Genomic DNA, 26815 nt, shown 5'->3' on the forward strand with positions numbered 1-26815 from the left:
AATTACACAAATATTTAAAAGGAAAACAACACAAAATCTTATAATCCAACTACAATCCTAGTTAACATTTCGACAAACATGTTCCTTTTTTTTCCATCTATTTCCATTTCTGTTTTTAATTCTGTAAGGCACTATGTAATGTACTTGACTTTCAGCACTGCCTCTCTTAGCACTACAGTAGTCCTTGGCATTCATATATTTGATTATTCTTAATTTGTTTTTAATGCCCCTGACCTGTAATGATTTGTATGTTTCTTTTTTTACTGCGGTATAATTGACATGCAACATTATATTAGTTTCAAGTGTACAACATAATATTTGATATTTGCATATATAGTGAAGCGTACACTACAGCAAATCTTGCTAACATCTGTCATGATACTAACAGCATATTTTTTCTGGTATTGAAAACATTTAAGATTTACTGTCTTAGCAACTTTCAAAGATGCAATACATATATATTAACGATAGTCACTCTGCTGTATATTACAGCACCATGACATATTTATTCTATAACTGAAAATTTGTACCTTTTGACTCTCTTTAACCATTTCTCCACCCGACAACCCCTACCTCTGGCACCATCAGTCTGCTGTGTCTATGAGCTAGGGCCTTTGTTTTTTGTTTTAGATTCTACACATAAGGAAGATCACACAGTATTTCTTTGTCTGACTTATTTTACTTAGCAGAAGCTCTCAAAGTCCACCCATGTTATCACAAATGGTACGATGGTAGGATTTCATTCTTTTTTTATGGAATACAACTACACACACACACACACACACACACACACACACACACAGCAGAGTTTCAATAGGTAGATAATGTAAACAGAGCAGCTGGAACACAACGAGTACAAGAGATGGTGGTAAAAGTAGAGGAAGCACTTTGAGCAAAAGCTGGAAAGTGGCCAAGTATGAACCAATTTTCAGCAACAGTGAGTAGTCAGTCACCAGCCTTATTGGAGCAAAAGCATATATGAGGTCTGTACAGAAGGTATCCAGACATGTAATATGAAAAATAGAGATATTTACAGAGGAATATACAAGAAACATTGTACACAAAGAAATGACACCTCAGTCCCCTTCAAAGTAGGCACCTTGGGACCTCACACAATTCTCCCATTCACCATCATCTGCCCCGTCATATTTTCCTGAATCTGACAGTCTGAAATACCTTCCCTTCCAAAGGTGATTTTAGTATGGGCGAAAGCCAGAAGTCACAGGGCACCAAATCTGGGCTGTAGTGGGGCTGAGTCACCTGGGTGATTTGATGTTTCACCAAGAAACTCTATACAAGCTGTGATGCGTGAGTGGTTGTATTGTTGTGATGAAGCGGCCAATCATCAGTTGCCCAGAGCTGCTGCCTTCTGAATCATCCCAGTAGTTTCCACGGAGGGATGTTCAGGCTTAACACAAAGTTTGATGCAGATCATTGCTCTATACACTCAGCCATTTTGAATGCTATGGCCACACAGTACACATACTCACTCAACAGCATCTACTGTCCCACTGACTAGAACAGTAAAGTCACAATTATTCACACATGGGCATTCCAGCCCACTCTCCTTGGCTGCCAGGTTACATGGATGTTGCACAAACCGTTCTCATTATATTAATAATGGCTGGACTTTTTTCCAGACAGACCTCGTATATAGAGGAAAAGGTTAAGAAATATAGCAAAGAAAATATAAGACAAAGCTAGATATATAGACTGTTTCCATATTAAAAAGTACTTTGAGTGGCAGGATAATGAATCTATCCTTTTTTATTTTTGTAATGGGGAGATCAAGATAGATTTCACTGAGTCCAATAGGTACTAGTTAAAATGGCAAAGATAGTATTGTAAGCTATCCTGTCATCAGAGAAGCAATTGAGGCCTGGACTGCCTGGGATGCAAGAGATGATATACATAAAGGAATCACGTGTGTGTGTGTTTATGCATGCTGTATATCATAATCATTTACTGTATATCATATATATGCATATATATATATATGAGAAAAGGATACAGACATGTGTATATATATATGTGTATGTGCATGATGTGTGTGTACACACACACACACACATGATAGGACATTAGCACTTAAAGTAGGCACAGAGCAAGAGAACACAATTGCTAGTGTGACTCAGATTTAGAACAAACAAACAGAAAAATACCAGGCCAATTAGATGGCTCCTTTTAATACCATAATCTTCCTTTCCATGTTGAATAAGAAGAATCCAGGTGGCCCGGGCAGGATAAAGAGCCCAAAACACCCACTCAGTAGAGGTCTAGGAAATTACTTCTGCTAATTCTTTTTATAGCTTCCTAAGAAGGAACCAGACCAAGGTTGAGCTCAGAGTGTCTGTCCAGAGTGCAATGTCTGAAAGGTGTCTTTCTCATTTGCATGATTGGACAATCATTAGAGCACCACTATTTCCAAATGTCACCTAAGAGAACAGACAAGATACCAATAAGAGGTTATCTGCAGAATGAAATGTGCCAACCACAATTTTATCTGCAGTGCCTTTCGGGAAATTAATTCTTTGCCTCCTTTCCAAGACCTTCCGTTCACATATGTCTTTGCAAAACTAATTATTTGCAAATGACTGCATGTTTTCCTTACCGCTGTAAGGAGTCTTCAGTTTCTACAACTTATCCTACACTGTTTTAGTTTCTCCTGTAAATTAATTTTTTAAAAGTTTTCTGTTCTAAGATTAAAACCATTATTTAAATAAACTGAGACATGCAACTTGCAGAAATTAAAAGTACTTTTGAATAGTGTGTGTGTTTGTGCATACATTTTACAACCAGAGATCATATTGGAGATTAGAGGTGTGTTTTATCCGATTTAGCTTTACATCCCTCAAGTGTTTCAGTTTCCAATATTTCCCATGAGATGACTTTCAAAATCCAATAGATTTTTATTCTACAGAGGTTGTCAGATACTCAATAGCCTCCACATTCATTAAAATCATTATATAATGTTGATCTGGGTTATATATAATTCCAGTTCCATTTAGCATTATATGTGTGAATAAATTGCCTCCCTATTACTTAGGCTTTATTTAATAATCTCTAATATATTTGTATATGCCCCAAAATACAATTCTTTTCATTATTTGCCTGGCTTTTGTAGCTTTCACCAATTTAAACTTTTCAGCACTTGTGGTGCCCATAATAAATGCAATATGACAAATGTAATTCATAAAGACAAGGCAACACAGTCCAAAGATCATGATTTTTGGACTCAAGTAAATCAGATTCTTAGTCTGACTCTTTTTCTTTCTTTCTGTCTGTCTGTCTATCTGCCTGTCTATCTATCTATCTATCTATCTATCTATCTATCTACCTTCAATCTATCTAAAATAACCTACTCTTTCCTATAAGCCTTCATTCATTGATTAACCTCCATAATTTGAAATAATAATCATAATTTTATTTATAGATTTGTTATTGAGATTAAATAGAATAACATGTGTAAAATCCTTAGCCTGCATGAAGTATTCAATAAATTACTATCATTTGCATTCCAAGACAGGTTCCCCATTGAGAAGTACCCCATACCAGTGTGCTTTGCTACATTTCTCTTAATTCTAGTGATAGAGTCAGCCTCGTTCTTTGCTATGTTCTCACAGTTGTTATTGAAAGGGCCACGTGGAGGCATGTTCTATGGTCCACCAGTACTGGAGTGACAGATAAAAATGCTGTGGGGCAGAAGCTAAGAGCTCATACTCTCTTCAGTTTTTCTCTCCTGGCTAATTTCTACTTCTTAAGCCTTAGTTTGAGCATAACCCTTTTGGGAAATATTCTCAGAAATGATTCCACCCCAAATTCAGTTAGGAAAATTTAACAGAACAATTAGTCTGCCATTGTATTCGCGTTGTGTCTACAACTATAATATAATTACCTCCCCAGGTCCTAGGCCCCCAAAACTTGAAACTACCTCATACAGAGAGCATATTTTAACCCATTTTGTCTCTCCAATATCTAGAAACAATGTGACAATAAATAACCATTGAATGGATTGGCAAGTTATCTGAATGTTCATTGTCATCAACAATGCAGGAAGACTCATGAAATCCATTCATTTACTTTTACCTATTTTACTTCCATGGCTTCATACAGTTCAAACACAATCCAAAGGCTATTTTGTTTACCTCTCATCATCTTCTGTCAGGCAGAAACCCACCTAGACAATGCCAGACAGATGGAGGTTGATCATCTCTTTCAAATGAAATGGAATTACCACAATAACCTACAAGGATCTGTGTACAGGCCACTAGTGTTGACTAGAACTTGAAGTCATTATAAAATGTAAAGGACCAATAAAAGCCATTGTGGAAATGAATTCCTATAACTCTTAAATAAAACCATGAGTTGCGTAGTTGAAGGTACCTGCAACAATGGCATAAATGCATTATTCTTAGAGAAACAGACACAGACTATTTAGTATCTAAAACTTTTTCCATGCACCAGCCTGAATTCCACTGGGGGAAAAGAAGTGGGAAATAGAGAAGAGCATGGCTCCTTGAAGACTTTGAATTAATTGATTAAGTCAACTCTGATGCCAAAATAAAATTTAAACAGGAACAAACATATGTAAGTGAAGCTACAAGACAGGTGAAATTTTTCTACAAAAGTGAAGTTTCTAACACGGTAGCTTCTAGTGCTCTTTGTTTCATCTTTTTCCAGAGCTACTAGCCACCTATTGTTTTGTGTGGTAATAAATGGCAGCGTCTAGAAGTGTGACATCAAAGGGAAGCTATGTAACTAGTGGCACATAGAGGTGTCCTGATTCGTTGTATAAACACTTTCTTCTCTGTTGTTGGTCTCTGGAGTGTTGACTTGTACATCACAAACCCTAAACATGCACCTTAATCACTACTAACATCCTTCTTTAGATTTATATTAAAAATATTACACCTCTAGCTGATATTTTATTATACTATAGACAGGTTATTAGCCCTATTCAAAGCAGATAACTCTACCTAAATTATCTTAGATACATCTCCCCAAAACTACATGATCTAGAAATTATAAGTTTAGTTTGGAAAAATGTACCTTGAGGCTCAGAGAGGCTCAGTGACTTGCCACAAATCATATTGTTATTAAGGGGAATGTTGGTTTGGGTCTTTCATCTCAAGTTACCTGATTCGAAGTCCAGAATTCATTCTATTATAACTCAGACTACTATCCTATTCTGCAGAAACAATTTTAGGCTAGATCGAATTATGCCAATGTATCACTTTTGGATCTTGCTTTTGGCCTGCTACACAGAAAGCCTCTATGTACTTCCTATGAGTGATTTTCAACAATGCTTCCATACAACCGCAATAATACATTAAACTCCAGTCACTGGTGGGAGGTGGTTGCTGCCTTGCCAAATAACATGGATTGTTGCCAGTAATATTTCCCAAGCATAGAGGTGGCTTTAAAACTGTATCTTGCCCTATGCCCAATGGGATGAAAAGTCATTTACAATATTTCATAGAACAGCAATAATCCTGCTTATACTTGGAAAAGGTTTAAGTTCATCACAGACTATTTCTCTTTAGTTCTTGGTTGTATTCCATAGTTTCTATCCAGAACATCTACAGTGAGGCAGGCTTGTATGTTGCATTTACTATGATTTGGAGAAAAATCATGTCTGGGCCTCAGTTTTTAAAGATATAACATGAAGGGCCAGCCTAAAGTCCCTTCCAGGACTAAATGTAGTTCATTATTTACACACACACACACACACACACACACACACACACACACCTGTGCACGGTGCACATTTTACATTTGAATAGCTATTTCAATCCCTGTTAACATGGCAGGTACCTATTTAGGACTAAGGAAATAGCAGTTCTCTGATTTTATAGTTTTTTTATCTCAGGATTGCGGAGGATCTTACATCATTCATTAATTAAGTCTCACATCCCCTTCCCCTGCCCTGCCCCCCTGGAATAGTGAGACCTCAAAGGCTGTTATTTTCTGTCATCGTGCATATGGTGCTATGGCATGATATTAACTTTGAAACACAGTGCACTGAGAACCTAGCAACTCACAAGAAGAGTAGCCTCTCTGGAATAGAGGCTAGGCAGAGGATACACTGTGCAAATGAACTGGACGGGGAAGCTGGAATGAAGAAGTATGAAGTTTTATTGTAGGAATCTCTGGCAGATAAGCTTGGTTTTAAAACTGAGAATAATTTAAATAAATGGTAAATCAATTCTCTCTCCTCATCCACCATTACCTAATGGAATGTCAACTCTAAAAACTCATCCTGTATTTATCTCTCTCAATCTAGGTAAGCAGCTGATGCTCCCTTGAAGAAGACAGTTATGATGATGACAGCTTTTGGCCTGCTCACATCTCTAGTTTCTCTTCCCCAAATACATCTTCTCTGCAAAGTTAGAATTAGGTCGATGAGTTCACCACTGACAGCATCCCTCACCACCTCCCCCGCAAATATGTTTGTACATATCTGGATTTAAAACTCAAAAGAGCTGAAGCATGGCATAGGTTTGTTTATTATCTGGAAGGAAAAGAGGGAGAAGGAGGAGAGATGGGTAAAGTCTTAGGGTAACAGAAGGTTTGCAACTTCTCACTGGGATGCAGGATAACTCCCCAGGATTCTTCAGTCAATCATTCCTTATTGAGAGCAGAGGGTTATATAAACTTTAGAGACAACGGGTGCTAAAAAGAGAAGACTATAAAAGAATACCGGAAAAGGAAAAAAAGAAAGTACTGCAGAATAACATAGGTTCTAGGCATGGTTATTTGAGAAATAAGAAAGCTGAAGTAGCACATGTATTTTAATTTTAAAAATTGTTTAAAGCTATTCTACAATAAGGAAAAAATAATTACCCCTCAGGGTAGACCTGCTGTCCGCAAGGTAAAGAGAATGATGAGTCATATGTTACCCCAATGAATCCAGAGAGCAATCTGTGTCATAGGTGTATGATTGCTGTTTTGCAAAGGAGTAAACTGAGGCTGAGAGCAGTAGTCAGTAGTTAAGAAGAGATGGCCAAGATTCAAATGCAGGTCTTTCTGGCTTCAGAGTCCCTACCCCCCAGCCAAAGCTCTTTCTCATTCCATTAACCCATATCTATCTCACACTGTTCATCCATTTCTCATCTCTTTCAATTCCCTAAGTAGGGTCCTATTAGCCACTCTCAACTAAGCAGTATCAGAAAAAGTGATATTTATCAAGCAATCTCCAAGCATGAAGCATTGCCTTCTTCTTGTGGGGCATACTCTAAGTGAATGTTCATCCATATATTTGCCCAAGTATGTGTGGCTTCTGGACAAAGAAGAATGGCCTATACTTTGGAATTCCTCCCAAGAAAACTACCACATACATTGTGACCTGCAGCCTTTTTACAAGACTCTACCTTCAAAGTAAAACAGAATCTCTCAGAAAAAGTGAGAAAACAGGTAATAAACTTTCCCTCCACTTTCATGCTGAAAACTACACTATATACATAATTCCACATTTATCTAGGTTATAGGAAGCAGAATAAGTGGAATACAATTATTAGTCTACTATTTTACTAAAGCACTTCACCATGATTGATAAGCAACTGCTAACAATGACCTTTATTTGTGTGATGATATTCACAAATCATCCCTTCACATGCATAACTTTTGTCTATACTTAAGGGGTTTATGTTGGTGAATCAGTAGCTTTACCTTTGGTCCAGTGTTTCCTTTCTCCGTTTTGTAAGTATGAAAACATATTGGTACTCTTGTTTGTCAATGAGTATTTTTTATTTTCTTTCTTCTTTTTTTTGCTTAATCCCTTTACCTTTCTCTATGCCTTCCTCCCTCTATCCCTCCCTCCCCCATCCATCCATCCCTCCCTTCCTTCCTCCCTTCCTTCCTTCCCCCTTCCTCCCACCTTCCCTCCTCCTTCCTTCCTTCCTTTCTCTCTTTTTTTCTTTCTTACACTTAATCCCTTCTCCCTATTTACTCCCCTCTGACTGCTGTCAGTCTGTTCTCTGTATCTATGAATGTGTTTCTATTTTGTTTGTTGTTTAATTTCTTCATTAGATTTCACATATAAGTTATACCATGTGGTACTCATCTTTATATTATTTCACCTAGCGTAATACTCTCCAGGCCTATTCATGCTGTCACAAAGGGTAAGCGTTTCTTCTTTTTGTGTGGTTGAGTAGTATTCTATTATGTAAATGTACCACAGTACGGTGATTATTAGAGGGAATGGAGGGTGGGGGGAGGTAAGACAAGGTGAAGGGGGGATAAATGGTTATGGAAGGAGACTTGACTTGAGGTAGTGAATACACAATGCAATATATAGATGATATATTATAGAATTGTACACCTGAAACCTATATAATTTTATTATCCAAAATAACCCAATAAATTCAATTTAAAAAACATTGATAAAGGATGAAATAAGTTCCAATGCCAGTGTTTCCCATGGCATTCTGGGAAATGATCTGCTTAGGATGGCTGCACAAATCTATTTGCTCAGCAAAGCTAATTTTAGCTGAGGACCAGTCAACAGGGAGATAGCAAGGACACCATTGTTTGCTAACAGTGCTAGGCTTTATGCCTGATCAGGATGCACAGGACAAAAAAAGATGTAAAATAGTAAGGTACATCATTCTAAGTTTCCATTCTTTCAGAAGAAAAGAAGAATCATCAGTTGGGAGCTCAGAAAGAAATAATCTATTGACTTAAGAAATATTTAAAGCAAATGTAATCTTCTTTTTCTATCTCTTCAAGGAATATCTGTCTACTCTATCTTTCCTTTCAAGGAGCCTTTTCTTCTGGAGTTACTATACTATTCCATTTAAAACTTCATATTTTAAAGATATATCTAAACTTTTCATTTTACATAGGGTTAATATTAACCCCAAACCACAAATTTACCAGTATATAAATCTATTTTTAAAAATATTAAAAATGAAAATGAAAACTATTGTGTTTCTTCTTCTTAGGTTTAGGGCAGTTTAGGGATCTAGAGGCTCAGTGATACTTTAAAAATTATATACCTTACGAGGGAAAATGGGATGCACCACTTCTTCTGGGCTTACTATGTTCCACACACTTTTGCACTTACATTTATGAATTAATAAATGACTCTTTAGGAGTGTGAACCAGAAGAAAATTTCAGGAATACTCAGGAAATAATCAAGACCCACTGTGGTAGCCTTCACTTTTGTTACGTCAATCATTTCTTTTCAATGACTAATAGCAATGAAAATGCACTTCTGTATTAACATGTACTGCAGTATGCATCTCCCATCCATTTCCTGAGCAATAGGACATTTGAAAAGGATTCTGATTTCAGAGCTGGTAATGCCTTTGGAAGCATAAAATTATCAGTAATAGGAGGAAAAAGTAATTTCAGCAAGTACATCAATGTGGAGACAGATACAAGGGCATTTTTGAAGTTATAGGTCAACAGAATTTAAAATTACTATTCCAAGTTAAAGAGGAACATTTTCCATTCACTGTAGTGATAGCACTTAATAACCAAGTCACTGACTTAATTTTATGAGCTTTTTTTGAATTGCTGCTGCTTAGCAACATGAAAATGCCTTTTTATCCTACTAATTTGGGGCATAAGGGCTATGTGTATTTACCTAGAAGGGAGTAGAAAAAATTTGGCAGGGGATAGGAAGGATTTGATGACCAATTGGTGTGGGTTGTGGGTAGGCACTGAGCATGGACTGGGACTCAAGACTTCTTTTGGGATGATATTGTGGGTGGTGATCCATTTAACAAGGACTACACATAGAGGAGGAGAAATGATTTCTGTGGGAGGCAGAAACATAATGAATTTGCTTTAGGAATATGAATTTGAGATGGATATAGAACATCTACCTACAGACTGCAAAAAGTCAGATGGAAATAGGATTCCAGGGTATGAGAAAGGGGTAGCAATTACTGATAATCATTCGGATGTCTTCAGCATGTAGGTGGTAAATGAAGACAAGAGGATGGAAAAAAAAATAGATGTTTAGACAGAAATTCTCCTTTAAATTATATCTATTTAATTTCTATTCTCCATTTGGTTTAATGGTAGAAAGACATGTTCATAATAATTAACCACATGTCATCTAGGAGAGGGGTATACTCCTTACTTTGAAAGGATGTGCTGCATGTTGTCCACATCATTGCATTGCTTTTTCATGTTTGTTCCCTTAGAAGACTACAAGATTCTTAAGGGTAGATTGTAGTGGCTGGCACAGAGTAGAGATCAAGTAAATATTGTTTAAATAATGAATAAAGGAATAAATGAGTAAATGAGAGAAAGCAGGATATAGAAAGTGCACCAGAATCACAACTCATGTGAAATCTTACCTTTAGGGTAATGTTCAACTTCTGATTTATGGTAACTTCCCAGGACAGAAATAACAAAAAACAGAAGTAAAAGTAAACTAATTTTGCCAAAGGTGGCTGTAAAGCTATATATCATTTTGAATATCACTGTGCAACCATTTTTGTTCTAATTGATAGCTTATATACTAAGTGCAAATATATACATTTGTATATGTGTATATAATTTTATATCAAATCATCAACATATATGCATTTATAATGAGCCATAGAATCAGTTTGTGATAATAAAATTATATTTAAATTCCATACAAATATTTAAATTTCATTAAATATTTATTATGTGTTAGGTAAATCAATTACATGTCTTAATGGTCTAATTTAATTCTCCCAGTCACTCTATGAAAAAGCAATTATTATAGCAATTTTAGAAAAATATTTTAGAAGTAGATATGTATAGATCATTGAATAGGTTTTATAGATTTTAAAAGTAGAGTGTTCACCCATAATCCCAATGAAAATAGATTCTAAAATACTGAAGAAAATAATAGCTAAATGGATCCAGTAATACAATAAAAAGATTATATACCATGACCAAGTGGGAAACTCTTTCAGAGTTTCAAGGTTGGTACTATATGCACAAATCAATAAATATGATACATTGTATAAACAAAGTAAAAGTTAAAAACTACATACTCATATCAATAGATGTAGAAAAAGCATTTATAAAATCCAGCACACATGTATGATAAAAAACTATCAGCAAAATGGATATAGAGGGAACATAACTTAACAGAATAAAGGCCATATATGACAAATCCACAGCCAACATCATACTCAATGAGCAGAAACTACAAGTGTTTTCCCAAAAGTCAGGAAGAAGACAAGGATATCTGCTTAAAATAAATCTTCAGAAATCAATTGCACTTTTATACATCAATAATGAACTATCAGAAAGGGAGACCAAGAAAACAGTCCCATTTACAACTGCATAAAAAAAAACACCCTACAAATAAATGTAACCAAGAATGTTAAAGACTTGAGCTTATAAAATTATAAGACACTGAAGAAAGGAACTGAAGAAGATACAAATAAGTGGAAGCATATACCATGATCATTATTTTTCTAAATTAATATAATTAAAATGTCCATACTACCTAAAGCATTGAATCCATAAACTCCATGCAATCCTTATCAGGAGACCAATGGTGTATTTCATAGAACTAGAACAAATATTCCAAAAATGTATATGGCATCACAGAAGACCTCAAATGGCCAAAGCAGTCTTAAGAAAGAAGAACTGAGCTGGAGGAATCATGCCACCTGATATCAAACTATACTACAAGACCATAGTAATACAAGCAGCATGGTACTGGCATAAAAACAGACATGTATATCAATGGAGAGCCTCGAAATACACTCACATCTTTATGGTCAGTTAATATTTGACAAAAGAAGTGAGAATATGCAATGGAGTAAATATGGTCTATTCAATAAATGGTGTTGGGAAAATTAGACAGATACATGCAAAAAAAAAGAAACTAGACTACCTTTTAACATTGTACACAAGAATAAACTGATATGGATTAAAGATTTAAAAGTTACACTTGAAACCATAAAAATTCTAGAAGAAAACATGGGCAGTAAAATCTGGGACATCTCTCATAGCAATATTTTTTTTCCTCATATATCTCTTTGGCAAGGGAAACAAAAGAAAAAATAAACAAATGGGACTATATCAAACTACAAGGTTTTGCACAGAAAAGAAAACCATTAACAAAATAAAAAGACATTCCACTGAATGGGAGAACATATTCACTAATGATACAGCTAATAAAGGGTTAATATCCAAAATATAGAAGGAAGTTATCAAACTCAACACTAAAAAAAAAACCCATAAAAAAAAAAACAATTCAATTAAAGAATAAGCAAAGGGCCTGAATGGACACTTCTCCAAAGAGGACATACAGATGGCCAATAGACATATAAAAAGATGCTCAATATCGCTAATCATCAGAGAGATGAAAACTGAAAGCACAATAAGACATCACTTCACACCGGTCAGAATACTTACAATCAATAAATCAACAAACAGCAAGTGTTGGTGAGGGTGTGGAGAAAAGGGAACTTGCATGCACTGCTAGTGGAAATGCATCCTGGTGCAGCCACTGTGGAAAGAAGTATGGAGTTAACCCGGAAAATTAAACATGGAACTGCCTTATGACCTAGCAATTCCACTTCTGGAAATTCACCTGAGGAAACCCAAAACAGTAATATGAAAGACTATATGCACTTGTACATTCATTGTAGTATTATGTACAATAGCCAAGATATGGAAGTGGCCCAAGAGTCCATCAGTAGATGAGTGAATAAAATCTGTGGTACATTTACACAACGAAAGATAACACTACTTGGCTACTAAAAAAAGAAGAAAATCGTATGTTTTGCAACAGTATGAATGGACCTGGCTGGTATTGTGATACGTGAAATAAGCCAGATAAGTATCATATGATTTCACTCACATGTGGAATCTAATGAAATAAACTAACAATCAAAACAGAAACAGACTCATAGATACCAAGAATAGACTGACAGCTGTCAGAAGGAAAGGGGATTGAGGGGCTGGGTGAAAAAGATAAAGGGTTTAAGCAGAAAAAAAAACAGAATGTTCAGTTGATAAATACGACATTCAAGGCCCTATACAATATGGCTGTGTATACACATGCACATATTTACTATGCACACAGTTTACGTGCCATATGGCACATATTTTACACATAGAATTTAGGTAACTTTCTCCTTATTGAAATATCTAATGTTTTATATTTTCTACCGAGATACTAGTGATTAAAAATGAGAACTGATGAGTCTACATTTTTATCTTTCATCTATAATGCAAAGAACAAAATGGAAGATCACTTCTACTCAGTTTCAGCTTTCTCTGTAAGATGAGACTAATGAAATTCCTATTATGCATCACGGCTAACTGAGGTAGAAATTTCCTATTGCCAATAAATTGAGGTACATCCACTTACACAGTCTTGTAGGGGTAATGAGGGTAAAAATCACTTGCTCGAAAATATTCTGGTTAAATGCAATAATAGAGAGTGTTCAAGTATTACACAAATACAATTTCAGTTTTATTATTGCCATACATTTATATTTTCACTCTTTTGGAAATTGATTATTCATCAGTGTAATCCTCAGGAATGTGTCCAAGAACAAGGTAGAAGGCAAACAAGCTAAAATATCCAAAGTAAATCTTTCCAAGTTCATAAGCTAAATATTGGAAATGTTTTCAGTTGTATTCCTCAGGGAGTGTTTACTTCTAATAGAGATACAATTTCAACTGTTTTCATCACATCTAGCCTGGTCTGCTGCAGTAGCTTTCTAACTGGTGTCTCTACCTCCATTCCTTCCTATGTCCAAGCCATCCTTCACATGAAAATCAGCCATATCAACAACAAGCTGAACCTTTCCAAGAGCTTACCATGGTCTATTGGATAAAGTCAATCTTTTACATGACAATCTTTTAAAAGACCATATATGATTGAGACCCTGGCTATCTTTCTAGACTCATCAATGATACCTTAAACCTAGATTTCCTTTATTGTCTTTAGCCATCCTGGACTTTTAAAAATTCCTTTATTCAAAGGGTTACAAATGTAGAATGGGCTTGTTCCACACCCACATGTTTCGGATAAAAACTCAGATCTGATATCTTGGGAGAAAGAAGTCCTAGTCCCATACAACGGACTCCGGCCCAGGGTTCCAGTGCCAGGAAGATAAGTCCCCACAACTTCTGGCTATAAAATCCAGTGGGGATTGAGTCAGTGGAGGAAACTTCTGGACTCCCAAGCAGGTCCTCTTAAAGAACCCACCCACACATGGACTCACCTACTCAGACTCACTCCTTCTGAGCTCCAGCACTAGAGTAGCAGCTTGAATGGTACCAGTAGAATATAGGGAGAAACTGAAGTATCTGGTATCAAGTGGAGCAGAGGCCATTGTCCCTTTTCTAAACTCTCCTCCTACAGAGGCACAGAACTAGCAAGGTGGTGCCATATCTGAAACTCCATCAACTTTGCTACCATTATTTGACCCACCTTGGAGATCCCCATATACTCCATCGCAACAAACTTATAGGCTCATCCAGCTGCTTTTCCATATGAATGAATGGATGGTCTTGGCCCATGCTGCACAACTTCTTAAATCCTATCAAACAAGCAAAAGTTGGTCTCAGTGGGCCCCAGGCCTGACACTAACACCAGCCAGCCTAGGTTCACAGCTTGGTTTCACATGGGAATCTCTAAGCCCAGCACAATTAGCAGCCATCTCAGATCGCTCTATAGCTCAGGAAAGGTGACCCTAGGCAAAACACAGGTAGGGGCTAACCTAGGCTTGCATCACCCAGGAAGCCCCAGGGCCAGTGCACCCAGTAGACAGCTATAGACAACATTGGTGCACCACCACCCTGCCCTGGCACAGCTGATCCTCCATGGGAGTGGAGGTTGATGGAAAGTTTTCATAGCTAATCCTTGCAGATGACTGGCCTGGGTAAATCCCACCCACTGATCTTGAGGTATACCTCAAGTACCCAGCTTGGGTGATAAAGGTGGCTATACCACTGGACCCTACAGGACAGCTACTATATTAGGCCACACTACCAAGACACAGAGTCAGTTCATCTCCACCTAATACATAGAAACAAACACAGGGAGGCTGTCAAACTGAGGAAACAAAGGAATATGACCCAAATGAAGAACAGATCAAAACTCTAAAAAAGAACTGAACAAAGGGGAGATAAGAAATCTGTCAGATGCTGAGTTCAAAACACTGGTTATAGGGATGCTCAAGGAACTTAGCGACAACCTCAGCAGCATAAAAAAGATCCAGTCAGAAACAAAGGATACACTAATTGAAATAAAGAACAATTTATAGGGAAACAACAGTAGAGTAGATGAAGCTGAGATTTAAATCAATGATAAAGAAGCAAAAAACAACCGATCAGAACAAGAAGAAAAAAGGATCCAGAAAAATGAGGATAGTATAAGCAGCTTTTGTGACAACTTCAAAAGGTCCAACATTTGCATCATGGGGGTGCCAGACAGAAAAGAAAAAGAGCAGGAAATTGGAAATCTATCTGAAAAAAATAATGAAATAAATCTTCCCTAATTTGGTAAAGGAATAGATATGCATGTCCAGGAAGTTCAGAGGGTCCCAAATAAGACGTATGCAAAGAGGCCCGCTCCAAGACACATCATAATTAAAATGCCAAATGTTAAATATAAAGAGAGTATCTTAAAAGCAGCAAGAGAAAAGAAGTTAGTTACCAACAAAGGAGTTCCCATAGACTGTTAGCTAATTCCTCAAAAGAAACCTAGAAGGGATTGTCAAGAAATATTCAAAGTCATGAAAAACAGTGACGTACAGCCAAGACTGCTCTACCCAATGAAGCTATCATTTAGAATCAAAGGGCAGATAAAGAGCTTCCCAGACAAGAAGAAACTAAATATATCATCAGCAAACCTTATTATATGAAATGTTAAAGGGACTTATTTAAGAAAAAGAAGATCAAAACTATGAACAATAAAATAGCAAAGAATACACATCTGTAAACAATTGAATCTAAAAAACAAACTGAGCAAACAAGAACAGAGGTGGAATCATGGATATAGAGATCATTTTGATGTTTGCCAGATAGGAGGGAGGTGTGTGGGAGTAGGTGAACAGGTAAGGGGATTAAGATGTACAAAGAGGTAGTTACAGAACAGCCATGGGATGTAAAGTATGATATAGGAAATGGAGTAGCCAAAAAAAACTTATAAGCATGATGCATGGACATGAAAAATGGTGGGGGATTGCCTGAGGGAGTGTGGGGTGTTAGGTGGAGGGGAGCAAAGGCAGAAAATCAGGGCACCTGTAATAGCATAATCAATAACATATCATTAAAAATAAATAAATAAAAATTCCTTCATTTAATCCCGCATCCTGTTCAGAATCAGGATTGTTGTGCATGCTCTTGCATCTGCTTGTAACACTTATTTTCCTTCACTTGCTAATGTCAACTCACTTTTCAGATTGCCAATTAACGATCAATGTCCCACATTAGAGAGGTTTGTCCTTAATTTAAGTACAGTGACCTATACTTCCCAGTCATAGTATCATATTTAAAGTATATATTTATTTAACTGGCCTTATGTCTTCAATGTTTACCTCTGATAAATGCTAAGTTTCAAGTAGGGTTGTTTCTTTTGGTTGCTAATATACTTTAGAGAGCATGACACATAGTATGTTTAATAAATATTGATCAACTAACCAAATGCAGATATTTTTAAAGGCAAAATAGAGATTGCAAGAGTCATACAACTGATATTTTGATAGGAAGAAATAAAAAAACAATATTTTTTAAAAGAAGACAAAAGAATGAAACAACCCAGCAGCCTAGAGTAAGATAAATTATCTTTAATAGCTTTTAAAACTTCATGTATCATAATCAAGTACAAGAAACAACAGTATGACAAAAATCCTGAGTGAAAAATGAAATGTTGAAAACTTACCACAAATTTTTAATTAAGCAAGGTATTTTTAAATATAACTTTAGAGCTATTTCCATTACTCTAATTTTTAAAAGAAAACAAAAGGCTGGCACTTCAAGAGGTAAGGTTCATCTACTTAGAAAATTAATTTATATGTTATGGCTTATCTATCACTATTAAATAAATGATTAATAAGAGCTAACAACTATCTCCTTCTAAGTGGTAGACACTCTTCTAAGCATTTTGCATTCATACCCTCATTTAAGCCTCAAGAAACTCTAAAACAGACTTGCTACTTTTACTGCCCTTACTGATCTTATACACGAGGGCATGAGGGCACAGAGGGTTCTAAGGCACTTGCTCAGAGCCATACAGTTAAAAAGTAGAGAAAACAAGATTTAAAATAAAGCTGCCTTCTCTAGAAGCAGATTTCACTTGTTAACATCCACCAACAACAGTCTTTGAGGGTCTCAAGAGAAAATACTAACTTTGCTTAACTGATATTTATCATTTTCTCAACTAAAATTATTGATCATCTATGAATGTGGGGGACTATGCTAACTTATTTGTATACATTCATTTACTCTTCAAATCAACCTTGTAAGGTAAGCATCATCACAGTTTCCAATTTGTAAGTAACTAAGTTAAGATGTAGCTTAAATGCTCCAAGTTAGACAGGAGAACTAGAACTGAACACAGATACTGGGTTCAAAGATTGAACTCTTGATTCCACACTTTCCCTTACCTAATAACAGAAAGCTCTTTTACACAAGGCCAGCCTTGGCATTGTTTACCTTTTTGTTTGGATAATGCTTGGGACTACCATATGCATTATGGGAAGCTCAGCACACATCTAGCCTCTACCCATGAGATGCCAGTAACAGCCTTCCTCCCTGTCATGACAACCAAAATGTCTACAGACTTTTCTAAATGTCCCCTGGGTGGAGAGGCACAATTGCTCCTTAACTGAGAACCACTGCACTAGATAGTGGATTTTTCCCTTGGGGACTTCTGGATAAAAATTCATCATATTTCTACTGCTTAATCTCTATGTCCAAACTTTGTTCTGCTAACTGTGCTTTTGTTAAAATATACCTTCTTCGTGCAGGTGAAAACACACAGTTTGGGCTAAAGTTTCCTTTGCCTATATTGTGGTTTCATAAATTATTCACACATTTAGAGACCATCCAAATACCTTGTACAAGAACAAGAGTTGGCCAATTTTAAATAGGTCAGACAGACAGATACCTTCTGGTCATGTGATATTGGAAGATTTATTTAACATCTCTCTAAGCCATTTGTTAAAGTAAGTGGGGCTAAACCCTGGCAGGCGTAGCTCAGTGGATTGAGTGTGGGCTGCGAACCAAAGTGTCGCAAGTTCGATTCCAAGCCAGGGTACATGCCTGGGTTGCAGGCCATAACCTCCAGCAACTGCACATTAATGTTTCTCTCTCTCTCTTTCTCCCTCCCTTCCTTCTCTAAATATAAATAAATAAAATCTTTAAAAAATAAATAAAGTGGGGCTAATGACAGTGCTTGCCTCTAATAAATACACAGAAAAGATCCTTATGAGCCATTTATTCCAATACTTGAATCATAATGAATGCCCAATTAATGCTCATGATTCTATTATTCCTAGTACTATTATGTGTGTAATTTTCATAGGTTTCCTGTCTAGTTTATCTTCAGAATCTCCGAAGCCATCATACGGCCTCTCTGTGTTCACTGAAAACATTTACTTGGAGGCCATAAAATACATCCGAGTGCCGAAGCAAATCTGTTACATGGATATAACGTAAAGTGAATAAATTTGAAAATTGAGGCACGGGGAGCAGTTGTTGAGGAAAAAATATTTTATAATGAAAGCACAAATACTTAAGTCTCTGGATAAGTCACATTACAGTTATAAATAACACGGAAGTAGTAAAAATTGTTTTTGCTCTAAGAAAAGCTTTTCAAAAATAGTACAAATTTTTATTCTTCTATTCCTTACAAATCCACATGACACTAAACTTTCAGTTCTTCACTGATTATTTTTAAGGTAAAACAATTTTAACAAAAATGATGTACCACATACACATGTACACACATATAGTATCTGGCCTCTAGCAATATATATGATCTTCAACCCAGCTTCATTGACCTGTTCATGCTTTGAAGCCTAAGCTTATGTGTATGACCTTTGTTAGGTTTGTAGGTAGTTAGTTAATTAGTTTCCACTCTTATTTTTCCACAAGGTATATCTCTCTCCAATTGCACATACTTTGCAAGAGAACTGTCTCTGTATTTGACCATGCCGGTCATTAATGCTGAGACACATAAAAAACAAATGTCCGACAAAGAAAATGGCTTCATTCTGCACTTCATCACTTAGAGTAGTCAAGCACAGTTTTCTTCATTCTGTGAAACAATTAACACAAGGCCAACTGGTTCAAAAACACAAGTTCTAAGACTCAGGCTTAGTTTTTAAAACATCTTGGCCTCTAGTTAAGAAAATTTAGTAGGCAGCATGAACATAAGAGAATACAAGGCATTTTTAAATCTCAAGCACCTTTTGCAGATGAAAAAGGAATTTCTAAACAGAACAGTGGTTGCTGGCTTAAGGAGCTATAGGCCCTGCCAAATTGTAATATAGCCTTAAATATGTGCCTGTAATTACTGTTTTTCTCATATGACTGCATAGCTCTGATAGAAGGAGATAACTTCAGCAATTTAGTCTTCTCTCTCCCCAGAACTTGTAATACAACAACAGCACTCACCAGTATCTGTTAATATTTTCTTTCACTGGCATAGAAAAGACTACACTGCCCAGCACCCTCCCAACACTGCCCTCAGTGTTAGGTGGGGCCACAGGATTTCAGAAACATGGATTGTATAGAGACTACAGGTGTGTCACTTTTGAAAGGGACAGAGAAAATCACCTGAGGCACTTGCAGCCATCCCGTCCCCATTATAAGAAATCTGGAAGTCACCACGTGTGGAGAAGGCAAAGCCAGGCGACAGAGGCAGACTGTCATGTCTCTTGACAGTCTGCCCCCCAAAACAGCATTCCAGGCCCCATGGGAGACTTTGCATGCATAAACAATAAACCTTTAAGGTGTCAATCCACTGAGATTTCAGGGGTGGCCTGTGATCATAGCAGAGTTTAGACAAGCCTGACTAATATAGCTCTTAACTCAGTTTCTAGCATGTAGTATATGCTTAAAATGTAACTCCTTAAAGAATAAATGGGCAGAGCTGAGAACATCATTTGCTAGTAACATCTAAGTTTAGATGTGGTCTGTAAGAGAAAAGCACAGTCATCTTTATTTATCTAAAAAACCAACTTCTGCATAGTAAGCATGCACAGACTATATATCAACCCACCAAACAGCTGAGGGTCTAACCAGCATGACTCCCCATATTGCTGACTGAGGAACAGACCGATCACATTAATGTAAAAGGACTATTACCGCCACGAAGCAGCACACCTATGTTAGGTTCAAAGCCAATGAAGAGAGCAATCTGTTTGGAAGGAAGCAGATCTATAACTTTTACTCAGCCCTCATCCCTTTTCTGCCTTTTATCTAAATTGTCTATCTTGGCATAGTTCAAGCTACTTTGCGAAAAAGGAAGAATGCCACTTGAGTACAGCTTCCATTATCTCTGTTTTTAGCTTAGTGAGAGAGACCAGTCAGAGATGCAGATTCTCCAGCCTGAGCTCTGCTGGTGAGTGTCTGCAAGACTGTGATCTCTCCTTGGAATCCCTCTCATGCTCTCTTTTCCTGGTGAAAGGGGCCCAGTGAGTGTCCCTAACATGAGGTCATGGCCAAGATTCAGTAGCACAAAGTATATAAATAACCCAGCAAAGTGTTGGCTGTATGCTGGCACCCAATAAATGTTACTTCCATTTCCTCATCCCCTTTCTCTTAATCTCAGATCTCTCTAGTGGACCCACCCCCATATCTCCTTCCAGTGCCTGGTTTATTTGTTTATCTGTTCAAACTGAAAAACAAAGGGGATGAATGCTAGAAGAGCATCAAAACACCTCTCAGTATGAAATATCTATGCCCTTGAAGTTTGGTTGTTACCTGGAATTTGCCATGCCACCAGGGTCAAAATAATAGTATCTAATACCGCCAACACTGGAGCATAAGAAGGAGAGACGGGAAGTTAAAGAAGAATAAGCACTGACAGAACAAATGACAAAAGGACATAAAGTGACTAGTGAGCAGCCGCAGCTGAGTGGAGTTTAAGAAAAACTGAGCGGAATGCAAAAGGATTCTAAGTTTATATAGCAGCACATGCTTCACCTTGTCCATCTGTGCTCTGAAGAGTTCCCTTTCAAGGGTGGGCAATGAATGAGATGGATTGGTATTTTCGAGTACTTTCTTGTGCCTGTGAGCCAGTCTCAGCCAAACAGAGTCAATATCTGGTAAGAACAGACACCCCATAGTGAATTTAAGTGGGTACGGTTCTACCCACTGTTTCCTGATATGTTCCTGATCAACTTTGAATTTTGAAATTATTCTACCTCCTGACTGTGACTCCAAACTTGTTCTTGGATAACACCCTTTGATAATGGCTAGTGCTCTTTGGTTGTCCTCATTTCTGTATACGCTTTTTTAAAAAATATTGTACTTATTTATTTTTAGATAGAGGGGAAGGGAAGGAGAAAGAAGGAGAGAAACATCAATGTGTGGTTGTGTCTTGCACACCCCCTACTGGGGACCTGGCCTGTGACCCAGGCATGTGCCCTGATTGGGAATTGAACCAGTAACCCTTTGGTTCGCAGGCCCTCCCTCAATCCACTGAGCTATAGCAGCCATGGCCATTTCTGTATACATTTTGAAATGGGGTCCAAAGCGCAAGGACCCCAATATAGAACATGTTCCCCCACAGCCCATGGTTAGGGGAAGGGAAGTAGAGGATGGCTTAAGATACGTTTCATGCCAATGGCAAATTGATAGCTGTGTCCTTCCTGAAGGGAAGCTTTGCTGCCACCTGGGTAAAGGTCTATGTGACCTTCAGTCTGTATAGTGCCGAGTATGAGGTCATGTAGGAAGCCCCCAGTCAGCATTTAAAATTAGGGCAGCTAGCCATGATGGGGCAGCCATGTGGTTTGAAAGGGGTAGAAGGGCCCCTACTGGCCTGCCATGAGGTCTGGTGTGTAACAAGGTGCCACGTGGTTTGGAGTAAGGAGATGCCATGCAGCTTTAGATTAAGAGCTGGAGGAAGAAAGAGGAAACCCATTGGGAAACCTGCCTGGGAGAACATGGCAGCATGGCTGATGGGATTGTGGGGACCTGCCCAGCCAAGCATGGGTTAGTGGGAGATGCCTGAAATGCTGAACTGTGACCGGGAATGCTGGGCTGCAGACTTCTGGTTTTCTGAAAGACGGTACCTCTGACTGGCATATTCTGAAACTGGACTGGTTTGGCAAAGGGAGGCAAGACTGTGTGTCTGTGGGCATTTTAAAGGGAGTGGGACTTAATGGCAGAATTCCACCATTATGCTAAATCTGCATAAATTTAAAATAAACAATCCCTTTCCTTTTCACCAGACTCTGGCACTGGAAGTCCTACTTCTTGGCATTGGGCAATGAGATCCCACAGCTGTTCCAGAATGGGATAGGCTGGGGTTCTGTAACAAGTTGAACATCAGACTGCATTGACTTCAGTGTCTCCACGTAATCAGCTCTATCCTATCCAGGCAATGGCACCAGCTGGGGAGGTTAGCAATCAGATGACAGTTGCAGAATCATCTTTTTTTAAGATGCCTAATACCAGCACATCAAAAAAAAGAAGAAATATAGCCCTGGCTGGCGTGACTCAGTGGATTAAGTGCTGGTCTGTGAGTCAAAAGGTCACCAGTTCAACTCCCGGTCTGGGGCACACGCCTGGGTTGCAGGCCAGGTCCCCAGTAGGGGGCAAAGAGGCAACCACACATTAATGTTTTCCTCTCTTCCCCTTTCTAAAAATACATAAATAAAATCTTTAAAAAAGAAATTAAATTTTAAAAAAAGAAGAAGGAATATAAAGGGCTTCTCCCCTATGACCAGCCAGTACTCCTAAATAACCATCATTGCAAAAATGTCTTTGAAAAGGAATTTAACCTCACATAAGTTAGAGAAATAAACAAATACTTTATCACATTTGAGTGCCAGAGTTGTAACGAAGGAGCACCTAATGAGTAAATGAGTTAATATGGAAATACATTTTTAGGTTGATTTGGAATCATTTTTCTCTCTGCCCTCTCTGATTCATGTACCTTCTGCAATGTTGTGTTCCATATGCTAAAGGAGGTGGCTGCATATAAAAGGTGATCTTTTTCTCCTGCAGATTCCAGGGAACTAGGCCAAATGAGAAAAACTGTGGTTTGTCAGAAGCTGCAGCTGAAATGCCACCCTTATGAGGCCTCCTTACCGCCAACAATCCCACACAAACTCTAAACTTTAGCCTGAATCCAAAGAATGATATTTTAATCTCAACACTGTGTTAGCTGAATTACGCTAATCTGTGCCTCTTTGCTTTTGCTGTCCTTTGTAAATTTACCATAGCCCACTTTGCCTTAAGCTGTCTTCTGGCCTCCATGTACAAATGACCACGTTCTAAATTCTCCTGCATGGATGACATCTTCCTAACTCCCCTCCCAGCAGAACTAATTTATATTTCTATCAGATCTCTAACATGTTATTCCAGATCTAGTAGGTTTTTAAAGCCCAAACTGTCTTGTATTTGGTTATTATGCCTATATCCTCTGAAAGTGAACTGAGAATACTTGGAAACTATTTTAACAATCCTTATGAATCTCTCAGTGCTTAGTCCACTGTTTTGTAACCTAGTACTTAGCGTGTGTGTGTGTGTGTGTGTTGAATTGAATTGAAATTATAAAAAGAGGAAACATCTCACATGGTTTCTTCCTGTTTATATTTATATTAGGAAAGTGAGTTATCCAAGTCAATGTAAATATGCAATGTGCCAAGGGGAAGGGGAGAGTTAAGACAACCAATCACATGTCTAAAATGCTTAAGGCAAGATGCAAAACCTCTATTTGCTAAAACCGTAAAAGGAACAAGAAAAAACTCAACTGCCTTCGCAATGTGTTTGTTCCCTAGGTCTTGTTCATTTCTGATTCTGTTGTATATAAACCCCTCTCTTGCTGTCATCTTTCAGCCAGAAGCTCCCACCGATGCAAACAGAATGCTTTTGCAACACTTACTAATAAAACCAGAAAGTGCAGAAAGTTTATTATGTGATAAGGGAGAGGGGTAGGCATAACCAGGCTGGGTGGTATTCCTTGATATAGGCATCCCAACAAATATGTGGACAAATTGATTCCTTCCCTGGTAAGATACTTAGCTGACTTTTGGTTATATTGGTTCATCTGAGGACATAAGAATTTATGCCCAAAATGTTGGAGACCAGCAGCATCAATATCACCTGGGAGCTTTTTAGAAATGCAGACTCGCAGACCTCACCCTGAATCTACTGACTCAGAATTTGCATTTTAACAATATCCAGACATGGATATTGAATATTCTAGCAGCAATATTTCACTTGCATCCCAGTAGTCTCTTTGCTCTAAGCTGTGATTTTATTGGAAAATTACTGTATTTGCTTCTCACACCCTCTCCTACTCTACCCCTCGCTGTTTCCTATACACCTATCCATTTGCTTTAATAGGCAGTATAAAAAGATTCCTGTTATGTTTTAGACTGTACACATTTCTTTCATATGCATTATGTCATTTGATCCTTTTGATATCCTTGTAAACATCATCACACATGACTTGTCAAGTGTCATTTAGGTATTAAATGTCTGAGAATCTTCGTTCCCAGTGGTATAAAGATGCTTCTTCTTGCACACAATGAAAAGGCTTCTTCCTATAACCAATGACCTCTCCAACCTCAGAATTCTCTGCATTATAAAACGGACTTCAAAAAAATTAAATTCACATGTTTAATAAGGAAAATGGATATTAATACTTGTAAGTCAGAATTTTACAAGACTACAAAGACTCACATCTGATGAGTTTAAATAAATAAAATATTAAGTTCCTTGCTCCTCCTAAATGCCCCTCAAACTCCATGGAGACAATGGCTTGAAACCCCAAGTCCAAGTTACCCTTGACTCCTTTGCCCTTACAACCCAGGTTACCCCATAGAGACCCTAAACATGCACATGCTTGATGAAAGCTGTTACAGCTGCCATTGCCTAATGGATTTGCTGTTGGTTTGTCTAAAATGTGCCTGCTGAAGAAATGAGAGGGAAAAAAATCCAATCTTTGCTTAAAAGCAATGGGGTTTTCAACTAACTAAAATCAATGTGGGCAGGTCTGTCCTGTACCGCAGTCTTTCTCCAGAATCTTTACTCATCCTTGAGACCTGAACTTTCCATCAATGAGCAGAACAACATGAGGCAATAAACAATAATGAAGCATCCACTATAGTTTTTATTAAAAAATTGTTTGTATTGTTAGGATATAATATAGTAAATTATCAACCGTATTCAAAACCAGGTGTGTTTTCAAAATCTTTAAATCTATGCCATATACAGAGGTACCTGTACACAGTGCAAAATTATTAATTAGAACTTTAGTCTTCATCAAAATGCTCAAACACTATTATTTAGGCAGATAAATGCATTATTTTCAGAAAAGATTCTTGATGATTACAAAATGTAAATCACACTGAAATTTAAGAATCCAAAATTAAATATTAGAATAGAGAGGAATTTTAGAGAGGTTGTGTAGACCTATCTCTCATTTCCATTTTATAGATTGGAAAGAGAAGCCAAAAAGTGACCACACCACTTACCGCAGTGTCCACTGTTGTCTGCCACTGACTAGCTGAGTGACTCTGGGCAAGTCCCTTCTCTCTCAGCCTCAGTTTCTTGATCTGCAAAATGAGGTGATTGGACCAGATGACACAAGATTCCATACAGCCTGGAAATGTCATCATTCTGCATAACTAGGAGCCATATCCTAGAACACTGTTCTTCCAAAGCAGCATGCAAAAAGATGAAAAGACACATAACTGGCACTTGGCACAACTGGGGTTCTGGCTTGTTGATACTGTATTTGAACTTGAGCATTCACAGTTGCATAGGTCAATGATACCCACCACAGATGAGCAAAGCAGAGAGAATAGCCATTGGCATACTGTTTGCTGCAATTGAATATCAGTCTAGAGTGATAGTCAATCTTCTCCTCCCTCTTTGGAGAGAATCTGGGGACTTCCTCCATCCATGCAGTGCCTCAGGCATTTCTCCTGGAGGTTCACTGGAGACCTGGGAGTCAGTTCAGCCCTTGACCTAACCCTAGACAAAGATGCATTTCCTCCTAGAAGACTCCCTGCCTGGACAAGTCATTCAAAATCAACCTTAAAAGCTACTGTAGGCTCCAGGGAGCTGCCTATTTTAGCATCTTTTAATTAGTTGCCTGGGCTTGTCTATAGTGAAACCTTTATAGTTTATTACACTATTTTTAGGTTAATAAACAAAGAGTTGGTGTACTTAGGAAAAAAGGAGGATTCAACCTGGAAATGGAAGAGCTGCTTATGATCATTAGTCAGACTTCAACCACATTTACTTATCACTCTTATAAAGGGTAGTATCTCTCAAATGGCTTCTATTTATTTATTGTAAAAATTTCCACCCCTCTCTTTCTCATCTTTCATTATTACTGTTTTCTAATGAGCAATCAGAAAGTCCAGAAGTTGTCTAGGTTTTTAGTAGGATATTTAAGTATATGACTCAGTGAGGCAGAACCCAGATTTCATGTACATACAAGTGGACACTGCCAATGTCCCTAATAATTAAATTAATAATTAAACCAGAATTCAATTAGTTGGGATCATTTTAATAGTATATACAGATGAACCTGAAGAATTGTGTCCTTTTAGCTGTACATATTTAAGGAAAACTAGTATCTATATCTAAACAATTATATATAAAATCTGATCAACCAAGAGCAGAAAAATTCTATAAAGTGTCTGATACAGTAAGTAA

The 26815-nt window shown here is 37.5% G+C and overlaps 1 protein-coding gene across 5 annotated transcripts in view; it reads right to left on the reverse strand.

Moving 5' to 3' along the window:
* The window catches only part of LRRC4C (leucine rich repeat containing 4C), a 647198-nt gene that overhangs the window by 91858 nt on the left and 528525 nt on the right, over positions 1–26815 (reverse strand). For 3 of the 5 annotated variants that reach the window (XM_045825775.1, XM_045825777.1, XM_045825776.1), the window contains one exon: positions 25624–25704. The exons of the other annotated variants lie outside the window; for them this stretch is intronic. The gene's annotated coding sequence lies outside the window, so the exon portion shown is untranslated. The remainder of the gene's footprint in view (positions 1–25623; positions 25705–26815) is intronic. 5 annotated transcript variants of the gene reach the window in all.

The sequence above is a fragment of the Phyllostomus hastatus genome, unplaced genomic scaffold (assembly GCF_019186645.2).
Source record: "Phyllostomus hastatus isolate PE091 unplaced genomic scaffold, TTU_PhHast_1.1 phas_scaffold_585, whole genome shotgun sequence".
NCBI lineage: Eukaryota > Metazoa > Chordata > Mammalia > Chiroptera > Phyllostomidae > Phyllostomus > Phyllostomus hastatus.